Consider the following 22,109-nt stretch of genomic DNA (forward strand, 5'->3'; position numbering starts at 1 on the left):
TGTTCACCCATTGAGTATGGTAGCAGATGAAAAAAAAATAATTAGCCAAACTAATACTGTAATATATGCAAATATTTCACTCAGAATCAAAATTATTGACTCCCAAAAAATATTTAGCTATTTTATTATTAACCTACAGAGCTAGTCAGACTTAGGGAAGCGTGTTTTAAGATAGGTTTAAAATTAACTTGATAAAAACAATGCTTGAGTTTTTAATTGTACGATACAGAGTGGCTCCCATTTAATGTGATGATTCTGAGTGAAAAATTTTCAAAAGTCAAAGTTATTGGATTGCATGAAACTTTAGTGTTTTCAGTTTGAAATTTAAGGGAAGTTACCGTTATTAAAGTGATGGTTAAATTAGAATTGAAAAAAATAAATAATTTCAGGTTTTTTATAACTGATATAGGGTGGATCCAAAAAAAGTAATTTTTTTAAATTGAACACCATCTCTTCTGAATACCTGTGTTGGGTAATTCTAAGGTGGTCACATATTTTTTTTCGATTCCATAATCGTAATTCTGGGAAAAAAATGCATGTAATAAAGTTATCGCATTGAAAGAAGCTTCAGTGTTTTCATAGTGAAATGTAAGGGAAGTTGGCTTTAAATATAGTGGAAAATTACCTTTATTATTCTATGTTCAACCATTGAGTATGGTAGCAGATGAAAAAAAAATTAATTAGTCAAACTAATACTGTAATATATGCAAATATTTCACTCAGAATCAAAATTATTGAATCCAAAAAATATTTAGCTATTTTATTATTAACCTACAGAGCTAGTCAGACTAAGAGAAGCGTGTTTTAAGATATGTTTAAAATTAACTTGATAAAAACAATGCTTGAGTTTTTAATTGTACGATACAGAGTGGCTCCCATTTAATGTGATGATTCTGAGTGAAAAATTTTCAAAAGTCAAAGTTATTGGATTGCATGAAACTTTAGTGTTTTCAGTTTGAAATTTAAGGGAAGTTACCGTTATTAAAGTGATGGTTAAATTAGAATTGAAAAAAATAAATAATTTCAGGTTTTTTATAACTGATATAGGGTGGATCCAAAAAAAGTAATTTTTTTAAATTGAACACCATCTCTTCTGAATACCTGTGTTGGGTAATTCTAAGGTGGTCACATATTTTTTTTCGATTCCATAATCGTAATTCTGGGAAAAAAATGCATGTAATAAAGTTATCGCATTGAAAGAAACTTCAGTGTTTTCATAGTGAAATGTAAGGGAAGTTGGCTTTAAATATAGTGGAAAATTACCTTTATTATTCTATGTTCAACCATTGAATATGGTAGCAGATAAAAAAAAATTAATTAGTCAAACTAATACTGTAATATATGCAAATATTTCACTCAGAATCAAAATTATTGAATCCAAAAAATATTTAGCTATTTTATTATTAACCTACAGAGCTAGTCAGACTTAGTGAAGCGTGTTTTAAGATAAGTTAAAAATGAATTTGGAAAAAAAATTGCTTGAGCTTTTAATTTTACGATACAGAGTGGCTCCCATTTAATGTGATGATTCTGAGTGAAAAAATTTCAAAAGTCAAAGTTATTGGATTGCATGAAACTTTAGTGTTTTCAGTTTGAAATTTAAGGGAAGTTACCGTTTTTAAAGTGATGGTTAAATTAGAATTCAAAAAAATAAATAATTTCAGGTTTTATATAACTGATATAGGGTGGATCCAAAAAAAGTAATTTTTTTAAATTGAATACCATCTCTTCTGAATACCTGTGTTGGTTAATTCTAGGGTGGTTCCATATTTTTTTCGATTCAATAATTGTAATTCTGGAAAAAAAATGAATGTAATAAAGTTATCGCATTGAAAGAAGCTTCAGTGTTTTCATAGAGAAATGTAAGGAAAGTTGGCTTTAAATATATTGGACAATTATCTTTGTTATTCTATGTTCACCCGTTGAGAATGGTAGCAGGTGAAAAAAATAATTAGCCAACCTAATACTGTAATATATGGAAAATTTTCACTAAGCATCACAAGTATTAAACCCAAAAAATATTTAGCTATTTTATTATTACCCTACAGAGCTAGTCAGACTTAGGGAAGCTTGTTTTAAGATATTTTTGAAATTAATTTGATAAAAACAATGCTTGAACTTTTAAATGATACAGGGTGGATACCGAAATTGAAGAAAAGCTTGCTAAATGAAATTTTTTCACTTCCTAACATAATCAATGGGTGGACACAGACTTAAAAAGATAATTTTCAACTATATTGTACGGCAACTTCCCTTAATTATCACTCTGAAAACACTGAAGTTTCCTTCAATCCAATAACTTTAACATATTCAAATTTTTCACTCGAATCATCACATTAACTGAACCCAGAAATATTTATCTTTGTTAATCGTACTCTACACAGCTATTCAGACGTGCAACGTTTTTAAAGTTATGGTTAAATTAGAATAAAAAAATAATATGTAAATGATATAGGGTAGATACAGAAAAAAAATCTTATTTAAAAGCTGAAGTAATTTTCTTTTAAATTGAACACTACAAATATAGTTTTCGCATTTTAACTTTAAATATAGACTATTTTACCATTCTCGAGTATCTTGCATATTGAAATTGTTACGCATACGGGGTTGCCATTTAATTTTGGAATAGATCACCGAAATGTTTTAATTAAAATATCTTTTATTTTCTACAATAATTACCTTTTATTACCATAAATAATGCAAAATACTCTGTACGCTCAATACGTTTAAATAGCTTTCCAAAATGTAAATATAGGTAGTAAAATACTATAAAAACCCCTGACTCTACGTTCAATACGTTAAAATAGCTTTCAATACGCCAAATATAGGTGGAAAAATAATAGAAAAACACACACATACTATTATTATTTTTTAATTTTTGGAAATACACAACATCCACCAGTTACTTCGCAATATGACAAATTGGCTGCTCTCTTAGTGCCCAACATATCACAATTTAAACACAAATATATGCGTGGTAACGCTTTTAATACACCTGGAGGAATTCTTATACTTAGAATTCTTTTTGATTGGAAATAAACAGCTTTACGGTACTTCAAACAGATTGAGTATCCGTCACAGCACCATGCTAGCCGTCCGACAGTTGGAACATGAAAAACTGAACCGTCACAATATATACAGAAGTAGTCACCAGTTCTTAATAATGACGTGATTCCGTCTTTCTTCAATTCTTCGACTGATATTGCATTCACTAGTGGTAAATACACGCTTGGTTATAAATTCATATATAATTCTTATAATAGTTTCTAGTGAAGGCTACCAGTAATTAAGAATTAACATTACAACTAAATAATTATATATAAAAATAATGTGATTTCTAAGCTAGCTTTAAAAAAAAATAACCGAAAACAATCTTACTTTTGGAAAATGACTCTTTAATATCAAAAATCGTCTGTCATACTCGGAAACAATTAATTGATCACTGATGTCGTTTCTAATATTTCTTCAGCTTTTAAAGAAAAAAAGAGTTACTCGAGAATGGTAAAATAGTCTATACTTAAATTTAAAGTGCGTTTTAAATTGAAGTGATTCTTATTTTGTATTCCACTTTCACAATGGGAAAAGTGTCTTTCTCAAATGTTGTAGTTGTACTATTGTTAGAACTATTTAAATCCATAAGATAGAATCGTTCAGTACTTTGCTGATATAAAAAGAGGGACTCGTTCAAATGGAAATATTTTTAAACTTCATTTGAATATCATTAGCGTGTAAGTGGTCCATGTACCCAAAATTGAACCGCAAGTTCAGATATGCTAATACATAGAAAATACTATAAAAGCATCTTAACTCTACTTTTAATACATCAAAAAAAATTCCGATATTAAAATATTTCAAAATACTCAATTAATGTACTAAATTACGTTAAAAAAGAGCCTATCGTAAACACGAATTCCTCCAATTGTTAAACATAGATTCCAGATTAGATGGTGTATGTATGATGGGTAAGACTCTTGTCAGAAAGATGAATTTTTATTTTAATACGTTAAAATAAATTTCGACTATACAAATATAGTTTTCGCATTTTAACTTTAAATATAGACTATTTTACCATTCTCGAGTATCTTGCATCTTGAAATTGTAACGCATACGTGGTTACCATTTAATTTTGGAATACATCGCCAAGCTAAAAATATAAAAATTGATAAAAACTTAAATGGCTACGTCCTCATCCGAGAACAGCGGAGATGGATTTTACATTTTTGGTGGGAACAATCGTTTGTTATAACCATTTTAGCGCGAAGAATCCACACCTGATGTAAAAACGACACTTTTAGCTAGCGAGAGGGGACACCCGCTGTGCCTATTTTACGCGCTGGGGGCAAGGGCCATCCTCTATCTACCCTTTACCCCTTAGGGCCGATATTCCGTAAGACTGATAGCTTTGCGCATCGTAAAAGTGTTTGAAAATAATGTTACACGGGGAAAGTGTTTGTCGGTGAAAATAGTTATGAATAGATACACAAAAGGCTCGACCCATTGAACTATTTGGATTTATTTCATAACACCACTCGCACGTGGAAAAAAGTGTTTGACAGATGCCGTAGGGGGCCCATTACTCGGGTTTATAGCTACTGGCTGTTTGCATAACATCATGTCAGATGATTCCACCAGCCCTACCGAATAGGGACGATCCCGCCTTTCCCGTTACTCGCCTTATCGCGAACAATCCTAAAAACGCATTACTAATCGCGTTGATTTTACTTTTAATGGGACTTGTAGAATTTCTATCTCTTTGGTTTACCAATATGGCCGTCGCTATACACATAACACCGCAAAATTTGACTAATCGCGTGAGTCATTGAGTCAACCCATTACGTCATCCTGATTACGTCATCAAATTATTATCGCTATATTATCGGCAGTACACTACAAACCGTTTCTCGAGCATCATGTCTAAACGAAGCTGTGTAGATAACGTTCCTGGGCCTACTAAAATGTCTAAATTTGATCCGACTCAGCGGAAAGTTAACCCTCGGTATTCACTTTCATCCGAGCTTTTCGTTACTACGGGTTTTACGTCTGAGCTCGATATATCTGTAGCTCTATGCAATAAAATCACACACCAGGTCTTTGAAATGTCTTCGCGCGCCTGGGATGATTTATACGGCCACTGGGAACAAATATAAAATAGCTTAATATAGATGTAAACACATTACGTAAAGCATATAAAGCATAATTATTTATGTCTTATTAATTAACTATTAATAAGGATATTTTTTTACTTTATAAAAATTAATTATGCAGATAGTTCTTAGTTAAAGAAGATTCGAATGCGACTGTGGGGTGTGGTGGGGTGGGAAGTCGCTGTCCCTCGTATGTCAGACGATACTGCGGCTAGACACTACAAATACGTGAGTTAGAACTTTTAATTAAATTATTTATACAAGTTGCAGAAGGTAGTTCGTTTCAACCCTTTAAAATGTCGAATTAATTACAATTATATAGATAAATTACGATTTAAACGGATTATATATCATATCGGATTAGTCGTAATCTTGTAAACAAAAGCTCTAAATTAAATTTAAATAACTTGTCCTTATTAATTATATTCTAGGGTTCGCCAGCGATAAATAAATTATAGCAATAAATTTAAGGAGTTTAGGGATGGGTGGAACAAATTACGGCTCTTCGTTTTCCAATTGCAATTCGGATGTACCCAAAAATGGACCCAAATGGACCAAATGTACCCTAAAAACGACCAAAGTCACCATTTTCGCCCCTATGTACCCCATTTTGGACCAAATGTACCCCAAACTGGACCCTTTAGCTTTATTGTAATGTTAAACGCCCATAGAGATCCCCCTAAAAAGAATAATAAACTGGCGGTCCAATTTTGGGTACATTAATTATTTCGGAGAGATAAAACTAATTCTGGCAAACTGCTGCGATTTATAGTGAATGGAAAAAAAAAGCAAATTTCTAGCGATTGGGAGCAATAATAAAACCTTATAATTTGTATACACTCTGCTCTTTTTTTCCAAAACACTTTTACCGATGACCACCCGCTATTTTACGGTACCCTTTTACAACCCTTAGGGGCCCGAAAGTGTTTGAAAGTGTTTGTCGGCGAAAACCCATTGAACTATTTATTACCAGCTCGAAAGACAGGTGCCCTAGGCCCGACATTCACTATGACGGAATCTATTTAACGGCTGTTTGCATAACATCGTTGTCCACACCGTCTGCCGAATAGGGGCAGATAACCTATTGACCTAAAATGGGTTAACACCTGGGTTTTATGGGTTATAACATCGTAAATCATCTAACCTCGTAAATCAGCTAACCTTTTGACCTAAAATGGGTTACCACGCCAGATATTAACTACGATGGGCCCATTTAACGGGCTGTTTGCATAACATCGTTGTCCACACCGCCATAGATAACCTATTGACCCAGGGTAACATCGTAAATCTTCTAACCTATTGACCTAACCTTTTGACCTGCCGAAAATGTACGCAAAATGGGACCCCTACAGGGGCCTGTTTCACCCCTATTTCCCCTATTTAACGGCTGTTTGCATCGTGTCCACACCGCCATAGATAACCTATTGACCCAGGGTAACATCGTAAATCATCTAACCTCGTAAATAAGCTAACCTTTTGACCTAACCTTTTGACCCCGCCGAATATTGCCGCAAAATGGGGGCCCCTACAGGGGCCTGTTTCACCCCCGTTTCCCCCGCCCGCAGGTGCCCCCTTATCGGTATACAGACTCACTTATCTCTGGTTTAAATTATTTTATTTTTGTTTATTTAAAGTAAAAATTTTAAATTAACAATAACATATCTATATCTAAATCACAGTCATTTTTAAAAGCTTCCGTAAATAGCCAACATGGTTTCTATATCAACCAAAAACTACAAAATGGAACGAAAGCTCTTATATTTAAATATACACTAAAGCCCAGTTCACACTATACAATTAATTCGGCCACTTAATTGAAACCAACTAATAGACGCTAGCATCAACTCTATTTATGTCTTATTCAACTTGTTAAAAAGTTCCACGCGCGTCTTGATATTTTAGCATAAACGGGCTCGAGCGATTTCGCGCGTGCTCATTGAAAGAAAAAAATTGCGCGAGCCTTTTACGCTAAAATATTAAAGAGCGCGTGGAACATTTTAACAAGTTGAACAAGACACGAATAATTTATGCTAGCGCCTATTGTAAGCAAGAAAACTGTACAGTGTGAACAGAAAAAGTTGGAACAATGGTTACAATTTTTCTGTTCACACTATCGAGGGGTCGGACATTTACCAAAATCCCGTACATTTTGTCTAAAAATCGCGAAATCTTTCAACTCTCTCTATGGTAAATTAACATTGAAATCCCAAAATCACTTCAAAAAGTAATGATAAAATCGCCAAAATCTCTACGAAAGCCCGAAATCCCGTACAAAATAATGGCAAGTGTCCGACCCCTCGCACACAATTCAATTTTCTTGCTTACAATTAGTTGGTTTCAATTAAGTGGCCCAATTAATTGTATAGTGTGAACTGGGCTTAACACGGTAATTTATAGTGTGCAAAGTCCGTAAGCTGTGAGGCTCAGGCTAAAGATAATTAACGATATCACTTAAATGATCAGACTGTATCATTTTGTTCCAGACTTGAGATTTCTGTTTAGGTGTTCATAGGTCCCAGGCACTTACCTCTAGATTGGCTACCATCTATATCTATCTATCTTTCGTATAGGCCGTAAAAGCCCCCCCCCCCGAAACAAAATCATGGCTACGCCACTGTTGTAGGCCCTAGGCTCTGTGCCTTATGGTAAATCCGGCACTGTGTTTTCCATATTCTAGGTCATTTACCTTAATGCTTTGACTATTCTGATTTTAAAGATTTTCTTATCAGCGACAGACATTTCGTTTAAAAATTAGCGTATCACCTTAACTGGATTAGCGTTCAAAATGTCGGCAGCTTTTGTCGGATTTTGCAAATCAAGGTAATATTCAAGTTAATGAACAGCACATGATTGTCAGCCACCGTCGAATTAGTACAAGAAATACATGTTTTTAACAAGGAAAAGCAGTTACTTGGATATCGGATGTATTTTGACTCAAGTGACAAACTGAAGTTCGTCGACCCGCGATTCCTTTATCAAGACTTAGGTCATGGACAACTTTGATATCTCGCGCTACAGCGGCCATCTCATTCGTTGACGTTTCTGTGTTAACCTATGAGCAAAAGATGTGTATGACGTCAGCGCCCCTAGCGGATTATTATTTTTTGAATAGTTTTTACATGGAAGTCAATATAACAACCGAGCGGGGCGCTGAACTCCTACACGTTATAGTACAGTTTATAGGGGAAAATCCTTACTCGCGGGATTTCGACGAATGTGTTGGCCGCTGTAGCGCGAACAGCGCGTGATCAAAGTTGGCCGTGCTTAGGTTGACAAACTTTTAGTCAAATATTTATAAATATCTAAAATAAACTTTTAGAAAGTTCCAGTAGATTTTTAAATTATAAGGTTGTCTTATAGCATTTTTGAAGGCGATTCTCAGTTATTATGTTTGTAATCAGTATATATATTTTAGCCAATTAATGCTGATCTATACCTTAGTAATTTCGTTTCACTGTTTAGTTCACTTTAAAGAAACGTTTCGTCCTATTAAATGAACCAGTTTCAACTTATCGGTTAAATATACCGTTTTTCAAAACCATGATTTTTAATTTTTTCAGAAATTTCCTTATAAAAGAGTTCCCTTGTTTAAAAATATAGACATAAAATATGGCAAAATAAATCCTGATTTTTTGGGACATTGTTTAAAATTCCTTATCTAAAGAAAATTTAATTTAGGGTTAATCGAGGGGTCGGACATTTACCAAAATCCTGTACATTTTGTCTAAAAATCGCGAAATCTTTCAACTCTCTCTATGGTAAATTAACATTGAAATCCCAAAATCACTTCAAAAAGTAATGATAAAATCGCCAAAATCTCTACGAAAGCCCGAAATCCCGTACAAAATAATGGCAAGTGTCCGACCCCTCGGGGTTAATGGAGGTAAGTATTATCAAAATATTTATATTTGGGAGTTTACTTGAAATTATTCCTAAACTAAAAACAGCATTGATACCATTAATATGGCAACTTTATTCTACAGAACTACGCAATCAAATTTAATATCAAATAAATAGTTATTTAAATACTAATTATTTAATTCAAATCTGTGACTGATCACACTTACGCCCAAAATGCGGGGCAAGTGTGTTAGGTGGGTGTGGTAATGGTGATCACGTGAGGTTTTTGACCAATCGCAATGAAATTACATACAGAGGTTAAATATGGTGTCCAAATAAAGCTGTATTTTTTTCGTAGCTCTAAAATTATGTATTTTTAAACTAAAGTACCTAGATGCTTATATAGCTAAGTTAACATCAAGAAAATTATATATAAACCATTAATTACTTTACCAAATTTTAACATTGATTAACTGATCACACTTACCCCACACTGCAAATTTAGAAAGAGTTTTTACAGATTAAATTTTGAAAACCTCAAATTATTAGAAAAATTAAAAATTTTCCCAGCACGTAAAACGATAAGCAGACTACAAAATACCAAAATATGAAACAGGTTTGACAGTTAGGAAAAAGTTACAGATTTTTTCATTTGGGCATAAAATCTCTAAACACAAGTAGAAAAGTATAACGTTTTTTCCACTAAAAGTTTTAAAAACTAAATTTAATTTAAAATAATATTGAAAATATACAAAATGTGTATAATTAAGTACATTTCAATATCTTTCATAAAATATTTTATGATAATAATATTTGTGGAAATAATAGGGGTGATCACACTTACCCCCTGATCACACTTACCTCCATTGACCATGTAGTTAATTATTTTTTACCAGTAAACTTCATGAATGTGAGAAGTAGATTCAAAAATGTTCTACGTCTATGTTTTCATTCGTTCCATATAAAGTGCAAACGGGAACGCCTGCTTTGTTTGGTACACCTGCATGGCCTCCATCGAGGCCAAATTCTAACGCAACTACAAGCATGTAGTCATGCATCGTGTTATGTATCAGACGGAACAAACAGTTGGCTGAATCGCTCGCCCGTTGAGAGATGGAGGACGATAAAGCGCGTAGCGACGTGTCGAGGTTCATCGGGAATTTCGGTTTGTACCAAAGTGTCGCTTTCGCCACAGTTGTTTATATCGAATTCATCGCCGCTGTGTACAACTTCGTTGGGCCATTTTTGACCCCGGACATCGAGTTCTTTTGCGACATCGGTCGTAGTATTGACGATATAAATGTGCACCCGAACGAGATTGTGGCCGTTTCGAAAGATCAGTGCCAATTTTTTCTTGGAAATAAATCCTATACTTGTCTTCACTGGAATTATTCTAAAAACGTCTATCAAGATACTGCGGTAGAAAAAGTTAGTAAAGTTTTCACTTTTTAGTGTAATGGTCAGACATGGGCAAAACTCTGAGTGAATTTGTGCGAGTGATTTTCCCTACTCACTGTTCTCACTCCAATCCACTCGTCACTCGCCCAGTGAACTCGCGCGAAAAAAGTGAAGGTAATCAAGGTCAGCTCTTTCACTCTTATCGATTTTCAAGGCTATTAAAAGAAGGCGGGAAATTTGGATTTGTATTTAATAGAATGACTTTACCGGAGAGCGTGGTGCCATCTATTAATGGCAAAAAAGGCTAAAATATACTTTTTGGACTGAATTCAAGTTTCCCGCCAAGAATAAGAGTAAAATTGGTGACGTTGACAAATGTCACTCTTTGGGGAAGAGTGCACTCGGCGAGTGACGAAAAGTGAGAGTGGGAAATATAAAAGATTTTTAATTAGTGAAACTCTAAATATCACCAACGATTTTGTCCATGTCTGGCTAGCGGTTCGTGCGGTCGAGCGAATTTCAAAAACCGATAAATACATTAAATCGAAATGTCGTTAACGGGCCTTTGATTTAGGCCCAGGGATTGTCGATAGTTCCTTAAAAATATCGACTCTAATCTTATCCTTAAAGAATTATTTTCTTTAAAAATTAATTTATTTTCTTTTAATTTCTTTATATTTTTACATTGCATAAAATAGGCTGCAATAAAGGCGATCACGACCATGAAAATATTTATCTTTAGTAATCTTTAGTAATATTTAGTATACTTTAGTAATCTTTAGTAATCTTTAGTAATCTTTAGTAGTATTTGGGCACACCAATTTAAGAACCGATAACTCTACGTTTGGTTAATTAGCTTTAAATTAGTTATATTAAATATAAATAGTATTTTTTTTAGTTTAGTTTGAAAAGTTGGTAATATTTAACTTGTTGAATTAGAGTAAAGTATTGTGTAATAATATATAAAAGCTATAAATACAATAGAATGTTTGATTATTGTGCGAGACATGTTTCTTTTTCTGGATATTTCTTTAAATAACAAATGCCACAAACTTTTATATATTATATTTACTAAAACTGATATATAGGGAATTGTTGTTTGTAAATAAAAATCTCTAATATTTTTAAAACGTTTTGTGAATATTCAAAATATACAACTAAGAATATTCATTGTATACTTTTGGATAAAAATTTTCATTAGCTGTAATCATTGAATTGGGAATAAATAGAGGTACAACTAAATCTGGCTAGCGCGGAACCAATTTCATTCAATAAGGAGACTTTGTCAACTTGATCGTTCTACCGTGGCGGCATCTGTCTCTAGTGGTGGAAACTATATTGTAATAGAATTTTTTTGCGAATCTGACGTGAAATTGAAATGTATGATTACTTGTAACAAACAAAAATATAAAGTTGTTTAATAATAATTTTATTCTGTCAACACGATCCTTTTTAACTCAAGTTACGGTGAGTTAGCTAATAATTATTTATTTTTAGCCATACAACTTTACAAAATATAGATGGCGCTACCACCTAATTATAAAGATGAATTTCGTATAGTCTTATCAGAACAGGTCCCGCCTAACCAGGGCAACCGAAATCGTAATTGTAATTCTAGCAGTATTATTCCCAATTCAATGGCTGTAATAATATTTATGAAACCTTAAAAAAAGTAAACCTGTTGTTTTAGTGGAACATTGTATGCGACCAAAAATGGAAAGTGAGTCTGTTGAGCTCAATAACACTTTTCGGAGACCTCGTGGCGTCGCTACTTCTGGGATATTTGGCGGATGTGTAAGTTGTTATCAATGTACAATCACATTATCACTGCTCCCAGAATTAACTATAAGCTGGGTGGAACTCAATCGAGAGATAAATCACACCTCGAAACGTGTAGAGGGAACTTCAAGGATCGTAGATTGTACACAATAATGCTACGTCTACAGTCCTAGAATGTTCCCGTACACGTTTTGGATGGTGGTCTAATTTGTCTTTTATCTAAGGTACATGTACAAGAAGCCTCGGTATTGTGTTAAAAAATAAGAGATAAATGCATTATTCTTCATACGACATTCAATTTAGAGAGCCTAGAGCCTATTCTACTGTAATAGATAAATGCATTATTCTTCATACGCCATTCAATTTAGAGAGCCTAGAGCCTATTCTACTGTAAGAGCTAAATGCATTATTCTTCATACGCCATTCAATTTAGAGAGCCTAGAGCCTATTCTACTGTACTCAAATTCTCAAAAAAAAAAACGAAAAACTCGGGGGAAAACCCCTTATACCAGAAGAGAACTTGCAAACTCAACGCGGAAGGAGTTGGTCCGAGTTTTCATCCAGTGCCACTAACTGGGATATAACCCGGCTCCTCTTGTTGCGAGGCGAAAGTGCTAACCACTCCGCCACCCCACAATTTTATAAATCGACCTCACCGCATAAACAGAAATTTAACGAATATACAAAATAATTCGTTATTACAAAAACTTTACCCGAATGTAAGCTATTTTTTCACAATTGGCAAATTTTACATGAATCCAAATTTACAAAAGTTATTCAAAATTTTCATTTTTAACTTCCAAAATATCTTATATACACATTTGTATTACCTTTCGCGATTTTATTCATTTTTTTGGAAAATGTATACCCAATTAAACTAATTTCATCCAAATTCTTGAAACTCTCGAAAATGATGTGAATTTTCTAATTAAATTTATTTAAATATTCTCAAATTTTATTACATTACCCCATTTCGTCCCATTTAACCATATTTATGCTAAATTAACAACCTTTATTAATTTATGAAATCCCCAAATATATACTTTTACTTGAACTATATAATTTTAATGAATATTCCTAATATTAAAATTCATGCCCCATTTTAGCCAATTTAATAAACTTTTTGAAATTTTACGAACTTTACCTACATTTACAGAAATTTATTAAAATTTACTCAAATTTACCAAATGTTACCAACATGTACTCAAACATAATACAAAGTTTCGACATTTACTTAAATTTACCCGTTTTACTAAAGTGCATATACTTGATTTTTACAAAAAAAGGAATAAATTTATAGATTTGAAAAGAAAAAAATTAAAATTAAAACTTTAAATTTTTTAAATGGGAAAAGTCTCAATTTTAGTTTTCCAAAACATATTTGGTTACCATGGCAAAACGAAAGCCCACGGACAAAATTTCCTTTAGCGGTATTCATGTTACATAAAGGTCTACCAAACCCCGGAGTTTCATCAAAATTGGTTAAAATTAACCTCGGGTATTTTCCTTGTAAGAGTCGTACACCATTTTCATGTTTGTCACCGTATTGCAATGAAACCTCTACTCAGACACTAGAGTAGCAGTACTTTGCCGTTTTCATTTAATAAATAGGGAACAATTTCATAATAGGTGGAAACCTTTCACTTAATCTGGGACTTTGGAGTAGGGCAAGGTTCCTGGAAAAATATTTTAAATGGGAGTAGGGTGGCTAATTTGGTTTCCCTAAAATATCGGCTTGTGGCCATTTTTCTAGATAATTTATGGATAAACAGACGAATTGATCAATTGATTCTATTTAAACCTCATTTTCAGGATGAGAAAAAGTGCTAGTCCAATATCTTGACGAAAGGTTCACGGTCTAGAGTTTAATTTTGCGTCAAATTGTACACCATTTGTTCCAAAACAAGCATTCATTTGACACTTTTAAAAATGAAGACTTAAAATAGCTGATCGATGACTTAGGCCTACGGTGGTTCCTTATAGCCTAGCTGATTATTATTATGTATTATTATTTATTCAAGAATTAAATAGATGTATTCAAAAAATAAATTGGAAAATATCGAATTATAATAATAATGTTTTCAGCGTCATTAGCCTAAGTTTATTTATAGTTTATCTGCCCGTGCGATTATCAAGTGATCCTTAAAATTCCGGCGTGTACTTTTTAAATTGTGACCTATTTTGGGGAAGAAGGTCCATTTTGTGGAAACACCTATTGTTTAGAATTTTTAATATTTTATAATAGTCATAAATATCTCTAACTTTATTGTAACTGATTAGAGACTCTCAACTATTATTTTTGCCAAACCTGAGATGCTTTGGATTAATCGGCAGCTTGGGGGTTACGGTACTAATTAATTAAAGAAATAATTTAATTTTAAGTGAGCTTGAAGAAATCGTTTGACATGTAATTTTATACTCTAATTGCGTTTGGTAATTTTATTAGAAATATGTCACCTAACGATTGTTAGCAGATCGTATTTCTCGCGCATTTTGCTTCACAACAGATATTCGTCGGGAGAGCCTGATCGATTTTAATCACATTTATTTTTAGTATTGGTCGACGGAAGACGATGTGGGTCGCTTTGATCTTCACCATAGTTGCTCCTTTGATCACTTTGTTTTCGTCGTCATTGCCGCAGTTCATGGTGGGTCGCTTTCTCTGCGGCGCTTCCGGATATGGCTTCATGGTTGTCAGCTATGTATTACGTACGTAGTTTAAAAAGAAACTGCTAAACACTACTTATCGTATAATTAGAGATAAGGGTTGATTTCGACTATTTACTGAAATTTAAAATGATGATTTTATGTAATTAATTGCTATTTATTAGACAAACACACCGAGCTTTATTAGAAAAAGTATCGTAGGGACAACGATCACTTATCATGCCATACATTTTGTGATATCAACAATAAACCGATAATTACCGAAACCCCCCCACTAGAATAAGCTTTCAGTAAGAAACCGCTGTCAGCAGTGTACGATTTCATAGGCGTGTTGACCTTTTTGAACTGACATTAGCGGAGGCGTACGAGTTCATATAAAATATATTTCAATAGATTGCACGTCATGTTTTTCCACTGACGCTAAATGGGTTAGAGTGTGCAATAACTGGTGGCTTAACCGGGGAGTCGGGGTCCGGCTCTTGTAACCCATAAGGGCGGTGGCGCACTGGGAGATGTTAGCTCTGATCAAATGGTCCTATCTCCACCTCCGACTTCGGTCAGGTTGGGCTGGAAAATGAGTCTCGGCTCAGGCTAACGGAGAGGGTCCGTGCAAACTGCCCCCCCCCCCCCGGAGGATTGGGTAGCCTGCTGTGGGGCGGCGGGTCTCCGTATGAGGCACAGTGGTCCTGTTTATCGGCCTTTTGGAGTCGCACCGGGATCTCCGGTGCCAGCTGTGCCGGGTTATGTGCACCGCTGTGTGCCCTTCGTTCCCCTTTAGGAGCTCTTTCTGAAGGGTATGACTCCTTACCTACGTAGGTAGGGTGTCGGCTGGAGTTTGCTATAGAATTCACTCTTAATCCGACTGATGTGTGTGAAGTGGGGGGTGGTCGTCCCATTACTGCACCTTCTGCTGGGTTGAGTGGCTTGCGTCAAAGGTGAGATCATTATAGTAGGGTGCTACTACCCACACTGTTAAAAATAAAGGTCTTATTTTAGACCTCTAAAGTGCTTAAAACATTTTCCAATATTTAAGACAATTCAGGGTTTTATCATAAAACATATTTAAACCTTCTGCTCCCCAAATTCAGTTATTTTGTGGAGTGTTTAAGTACTTATTTTACACTCTTTTATCCATTATACTTCATAAACAGTAAGACGTTAATCCTTTTTAACTTTATTTTCAGTCCTTTATACGCCCTTATTTAATACTTTTTTATTATTATTCAATACGACTCAATAGATTAACCATTAACATTTCCAGATTAGCTGGGTTTCGCTAGGGGGAAATAGTCGTTGAACGAAGGGAGTTGATTACGTTAAGTATCAGTTAATACTTTCATTTTTTGATATACACGTAGCAAGAATTCTGTGGTGCCGATATTTGGGTTATCATAGTTTGACGCCATAATCAATATCCCCTATATTTAAATCTGTTATCAAATTTGTAAAGACATAACCTTAGTTAAATATTCCTGGTTATTGGAATTTCTTCACATTATGTTATTTTAAAGAAAATATTAAAAAAGAAATAACGTAGTATTCAAATACTAGTCTCGAAATTTGTCCATATCATTTTTTTCTTCGTTTAAGGGAATAAATGGGTATTCAAAAGGACTAAATGTTAGAACATAACATTTTTATAGCTTTACCGCCAGGACTGGAAAAGGTTTATTCTTGGGGCTCATTCCCTTTCAATACTCCAAAAGGTATTGTATTCAACACGACAGAGTAAAATGGGTCTACAATAATTGATTAGACCGTTTTTAGTAAACAAATGGTTTGATATAAATTAAAAGTCCAATTTTGGTCGTTTTATAAACCTTTATTTTTAACAGTGCATAAAATAACATTTATAAATATCGTAAAAGAAGTTTTATCTAAAACATATACGAAATACTATCCGAAGCATATAATAAGTGTAATAAAGGAGTATATAATAAGTATAATAAGTATCCTAAGGAGTATATAATAAGTATAATAAGTATCCTAAGGAGTATATGATAAGTATATTAAGTATCCTAAGGAGTATATAATAAGTATATTAAGTATCCTAAGGAGTATATGATAAGTATATTAAGTATCCTAAGGAGTATATAATAAGTATATTAAGTATCCTAAGGAGAATATAATAAATATAATACGTATCCTAAGGAGTATATAATAAGTATAATACGTATCCTAAGGAGAAAATAATAAGTATAATAAGTATCCTAAGGAGTATATAATACATATTCTCCATAGTAGTAGGCCTGCAAAGCATAAATTAAAAGACCTCGCTACAAAAATATTTAAAAAATATAAAAGCTCGCGACGAAATCTACCAAAGAAGGCTGCCGCAAAAGAAATGTCCGTAAACAAACTCCCAACGTCAGTATGTCAGAATTTTTAGCCCGGTGTACCTGGTAAGATTATAACCACACCACCGGAGGTCTTTCATCATAGAGTCCTACGTCAGCGTCCATAAGCCCGGACAGGTGACAAATCCAGCATGCACTGTTAAAAATAAAGGTTTATAAAACGACCAAAATTGGACTTTTAATTTATATCAAACCATTTGTTTACTGAAAACGGTCTAATCAATTATTTTAGACCCATTTTACTCTTTCATGTTTAATACAATACCTTTTGGGGTATTGAAAGGGAACGAGACATAAGAATAAACCTTTTCCAGTCCTGGTGGTAAAGGTATAAAAATGTTATGTTCTAACATTTAGTCCTTTTGAATACCCATTTATTCCCTTAAACGAAGAAAAAAATGATATGGACAAATTTCGAGACTAGTATTTGAATACTACGTTATTTCTTTTTTAATATTTTCTTTAAAATAACATTATGTGAAGAAATTCCAATAACCAGGAATATTTAACTAAGGTTATGTCTTTACAAATTTGATAACAGATTTAAATATAGGGGATATTGATTATGGCGTCAAACTATGATAACCCAAATATCGGCACCACAGAATTCTTGCTACGTGTATATCAAAAAATGAAAGTATTAACTGATACTTAACGTAATCAACTCCCTTCGTTCAACGACTATTTCCCCCTAGCGAAACCCAGCTAATCTGGAAATGTTAATGGTTAATCTATTGAGTCGTATTGAATAATAATAAAAAAAGTATTAAATAAGGGCGTATAAAGCACTTTAGAGGTCTAAAATAAGACCTTTATTTTTAACAGTGTGTTATCCGGAATTAATACCTCGAATTTGGAATGGTTATCTCGGCGGATTTCCGTCTCTATCTAGGTGACCGTTATTTTTCCCATCATTTTGACGTCAGAGCATACGTGTTTTCTCTTACGATTTTCATTGACTAAAAATGTCCTACCAAAAATATCCTGGACCCCCAGTTACCTAGTATAGTCGTCTGCTAAATAATCTGGTCAAACCTTACCCTAAATTTCGAAATGGCCGGGGAGTCGAACAACAAAAAACTACAGTTGTAAAAACGGGAGGTTGCGCGGGGTAAAAACTCCTAAAGAGGGGAGACGCGTGCGAGCGGCTGTTTTTTTCTCGTGCACGTCACCGATAACGGTCACCGTGAACTTACCATAGGGAATACTGCCGGATAACCATTCCAAGTTCGAGGTATGAATTCCTGATGTTATTGAGTAATGTTATTATACTGGGTGTTTCAAAACGTTATGCAAAAATGTTAAGGAGTTGTAGGGGGTGAGTTGAGAAATATGCCTGTTTTTCCCCATTATCTTACGATGAGTTAAAAGAGCGCCAGAGAGCTTCAAAGTGTGGCCTACTAGCCCCTGGAAGTATGCTGCAACAAGCGCAAAACCAAGTAGCGGGGAAATGTGAACATTAAGGTTTGGGTTCGTGTGATAGGTAAAAAAGGGCTTTGTAAACGAATCGAGGTAACCAGCGTAAAAAAGTAAACTTAAACTGTATTTAAAGTCCCTTCTGCTTGGTTTTGTGCTTGTTAAAGCTTACTTCCAGGGGCTAGTAGGCCACACTTCCAAGCTCTCATCGTAGGAAAATGGGGAAACAACAGGCATACTTCTCAACTCACCCCTAAAACCCCTTACAATTTTTTCATAACGTTTAGAAACACCCTGTATACATTAGATAATATTTATTTTATACTTTAGAGTTCACTCTTAAAACAAAGGGTGTTTTAATGGTATATTAAGGGTGTAATATCTGTAAAAAAACACTCTTTAATGTTAATTTAAACGATCTAAAGGGATTTTTATTGTCCCAAATTAAAAACTTGAAAAGGTGTATAAAGGGTGTTATATTACCCCGTAAATTGAGTGATTTAACACCTCGTAAGGGTGTAGCTCCCTTAAGGCAGTAGTTTAGTACCCTAAAAGGAGTATTTTAACACTTTAAAGGGAGTATTGTAGCACCCTGAAGGGAGTCGTTTGGTACCCTAAAAGGAGTAGTCTTGTACCCTGAATGGAATAGGTTTATACCACAAACTGTATAAAAAAGTAACCAAAACGGAGGACCTAAGCATCCCAAACAGTGTAAATAAACACCCTAGCAGGAAAACTGCTTTTTAATGTGTAGAATAACATCCTTTATAAACCTGTTAAGGTGTTAAATATGGGACAAGAAAATACACCTTTTGTTTTAAGAGTGTATATTCATTATAAACTTTAGAGGATATTTATAATATACTTTAGATAATAATAATTATTTGCTATAGATCATAATAATAAATTGCCATGGATAATAATAATTATTTTCCATAGATAATAATAATTATCTTCCATAGATAATAATGATTATTTACCATAGATAGTATTTATTATGTACAAGAACTACAGAATGACCTCAATAAAATCTCCGAGTGGTGTGAAAATAGCAACTCTTTATTCAACGGTACTAAAAGTCTCGCCACAACGTTTACTCGCAAAACCGATACGATAATGTGTCAATACCGGATCAATCACCAAGCAGTTCCTCGCACGGACTGTTTAAAGGATCTTGGCATTCAGATTGATAGCGGGATCTATTTCCCGAGCATGTCTCCAATAATGTTGGTCGAACTCGCCATCTTCTCTTTGGAATTCTGCGTCTCTCAAGAGTCCTTCAGTCAATGACAAGTTTCAGGTTGCTATACTTTAGCCTGACCCCTAGGAGCAACAAACACAGCACCCCACACAAGGAGAACGCCACTCGTTCAAAGTCGTGCATTTTTCAGTGGTTAGACGCTTTAGCGCCTGCTGCCGTCGGAAAGGAAAAATTCGGAAAGCGTCTACCCCCCCCCCCCCCCGCCCGTAAAACGTTCAGCGTAAGGCTCGTCCAATGAAATTGGTACACAACACGGCGTTTAAAGGGCTAGCTGCGTTCTCCTTGTGTTTGTTGCTCCTAGCTGGAACGATCTAATCTAACTTATGATGCATTTTCTTGGAGAGGATGCTCCTACTATCTTTTCCAAAAGACTGAGGACGTTCAGAAAAAAATCGTTTGAGTTGGCTCAATTATTTTATGATCTGTTTCAGCATGGAAACGAATCAATTGTATATGAAACAGCGAATATTTTGATTCATTCGAAATCTGATACCTAAATCATAATTAAGAGAACTTGAATCCTCTGTGAACCTCCATATACCGAAATTATATAAAGTAATTTTTACCCCATTGTAAAGTCACTTGAGCCTGCGAAGGTATATAGATCAGCGGTAACCATATTTGCTATTATGAAAATATGCTTGTTTATATAAAAAGGGTTTGGTTTGGTAGGGTGCGCTTAGACTATATCGAGTAGCTGGCACAAGCCTTCTTAGCGAGGGGCAGTGTGTCAGAATTCATAGCCCGGTGTACCTAGTAACAGAGACCATACCACCGGAGGCCTATCATCATAGTGCCCTACGCCAGCGTCCCCCTAGCCCGGACAGGTGACAAATCCAGCATGGGTAGCAGAACCCTACTACTGATGGTCTCACCTTTGACGCAAGCCACTCAACCCAGCAGAAGGCGCAGCAATGGGTGGACCAATCCCCACTTCGCACACAGCAGTGGGATTTAGAATGGATGCTATAGCAACTCCAGCCGACACCCTACCTATGAAGGTAAGGAGCCAAACCCTTTGGAGAGAGCTCCTAAAGGGGAACGACGAGCAGACAGCAGCCCGCATAACCCGGCACAGCTGGCACCGGAGATCCCGGTGGAAGTCCAAAAGGCCGGGAGATGGGTCCGCCGTGCCCTCATACGGAGGCTCGCCGCCCCACAGCAGGCAAACAAACCGCCGAGGCGACCAGTTTGCCTGGACCCTCTCCGTTAGCCTGAACCGAAGTTCAGTATCCAGCCCAAACCTGACCGAAGTCGGAGGTGGAGATAGGACCATTTGATCAGAGCTAACATCTCCCAGTGCGCCACCGCCCTTATGGGTTACAAGAGCCGGACCCCGACTCCCCGATAAAGCCACCAGTTATTGCACCCTCCTTAGCGAGGGGCAGGAAGGAGTTAGTTTGATCGGGATTTACCCCCGAATTCCGAAAAAGGTTTTACACCCTAACTAAACTAAATCCTTTCCTCCCCTCGCTAGGAAGGCTTGTGGAAGCTACTTGGTATAGTCTAAGCGCACCCTACCAAACAAGAGGGGTTATTCTCCCTTTAAGTAACAAGATTCACAAATTTGGGCATACCTGGTTTAGATCTCTGGTAAGATTTCCTTATATATGATATGTATCTTTGATTTACGAAGTGATGGAGATCGTTGGCGTGCAAGAGAGAGGAGTCGTCGGCATTGCAGTCAAAATCGGGTATGCCACAGGTGGCGTATACGTTGGCCTGATATCGTTCTGGTTGAGGGATTGGAAGAAAATTCAAATTGCTTCTTGCGCTCCAGCGGTTCTTCTAATTTTATCGAGTGTGTAAGTATTTGCGAGGCGAGACATTATAGTTAAATTTGAAAAATGTTTAGGCCTATAGCTTAAAAATTGCTTTAAATTAATTTTTATTTTGTTTGCACGGGCCCAAATATTTTTTTGGTAAAGGGTGTATTATTATTAAAACTTAAAGCTTAACAAGAGTAACAATTGATGTCGCTTCGGACTTTACAAATTACATGAAATAGTGCATCTACATAATTTCGACTACGACGAAACGGCAAACACTCAAAGCTTCGTATTAAATGGAGTTATTTTGACTAATTTATCGCTTTTAAAAAGAGCGAAAAAAGAGCATTTATTCCTTTGGATATCTTATTTAATCAATAAAACTATTATTAATGCAATTTCTGTCTTTCAGGTTACTACTGGAGTCACCGCGATGGCTTCTGAGTGTGGGGAAGCTATCCCAAGCAGAAGCCGTGAT

The sequence above is a fragment of the Leiobunum rupestre genome, chromosome 1, assembly GCF_980474605.1.
Source record: "Leiobunum rupestre chromosome 1, qqLeiRupe1.1.hap1, whole genome shotgun sequence".
NCBI classification, from domain to species: domain Eukaryota; kingdom Metazoa; phylum Arthropoda; class Arachnida; order Opiliones; family Sclerosomatidae; genus Leiobunum; species Leiobunum rupestre.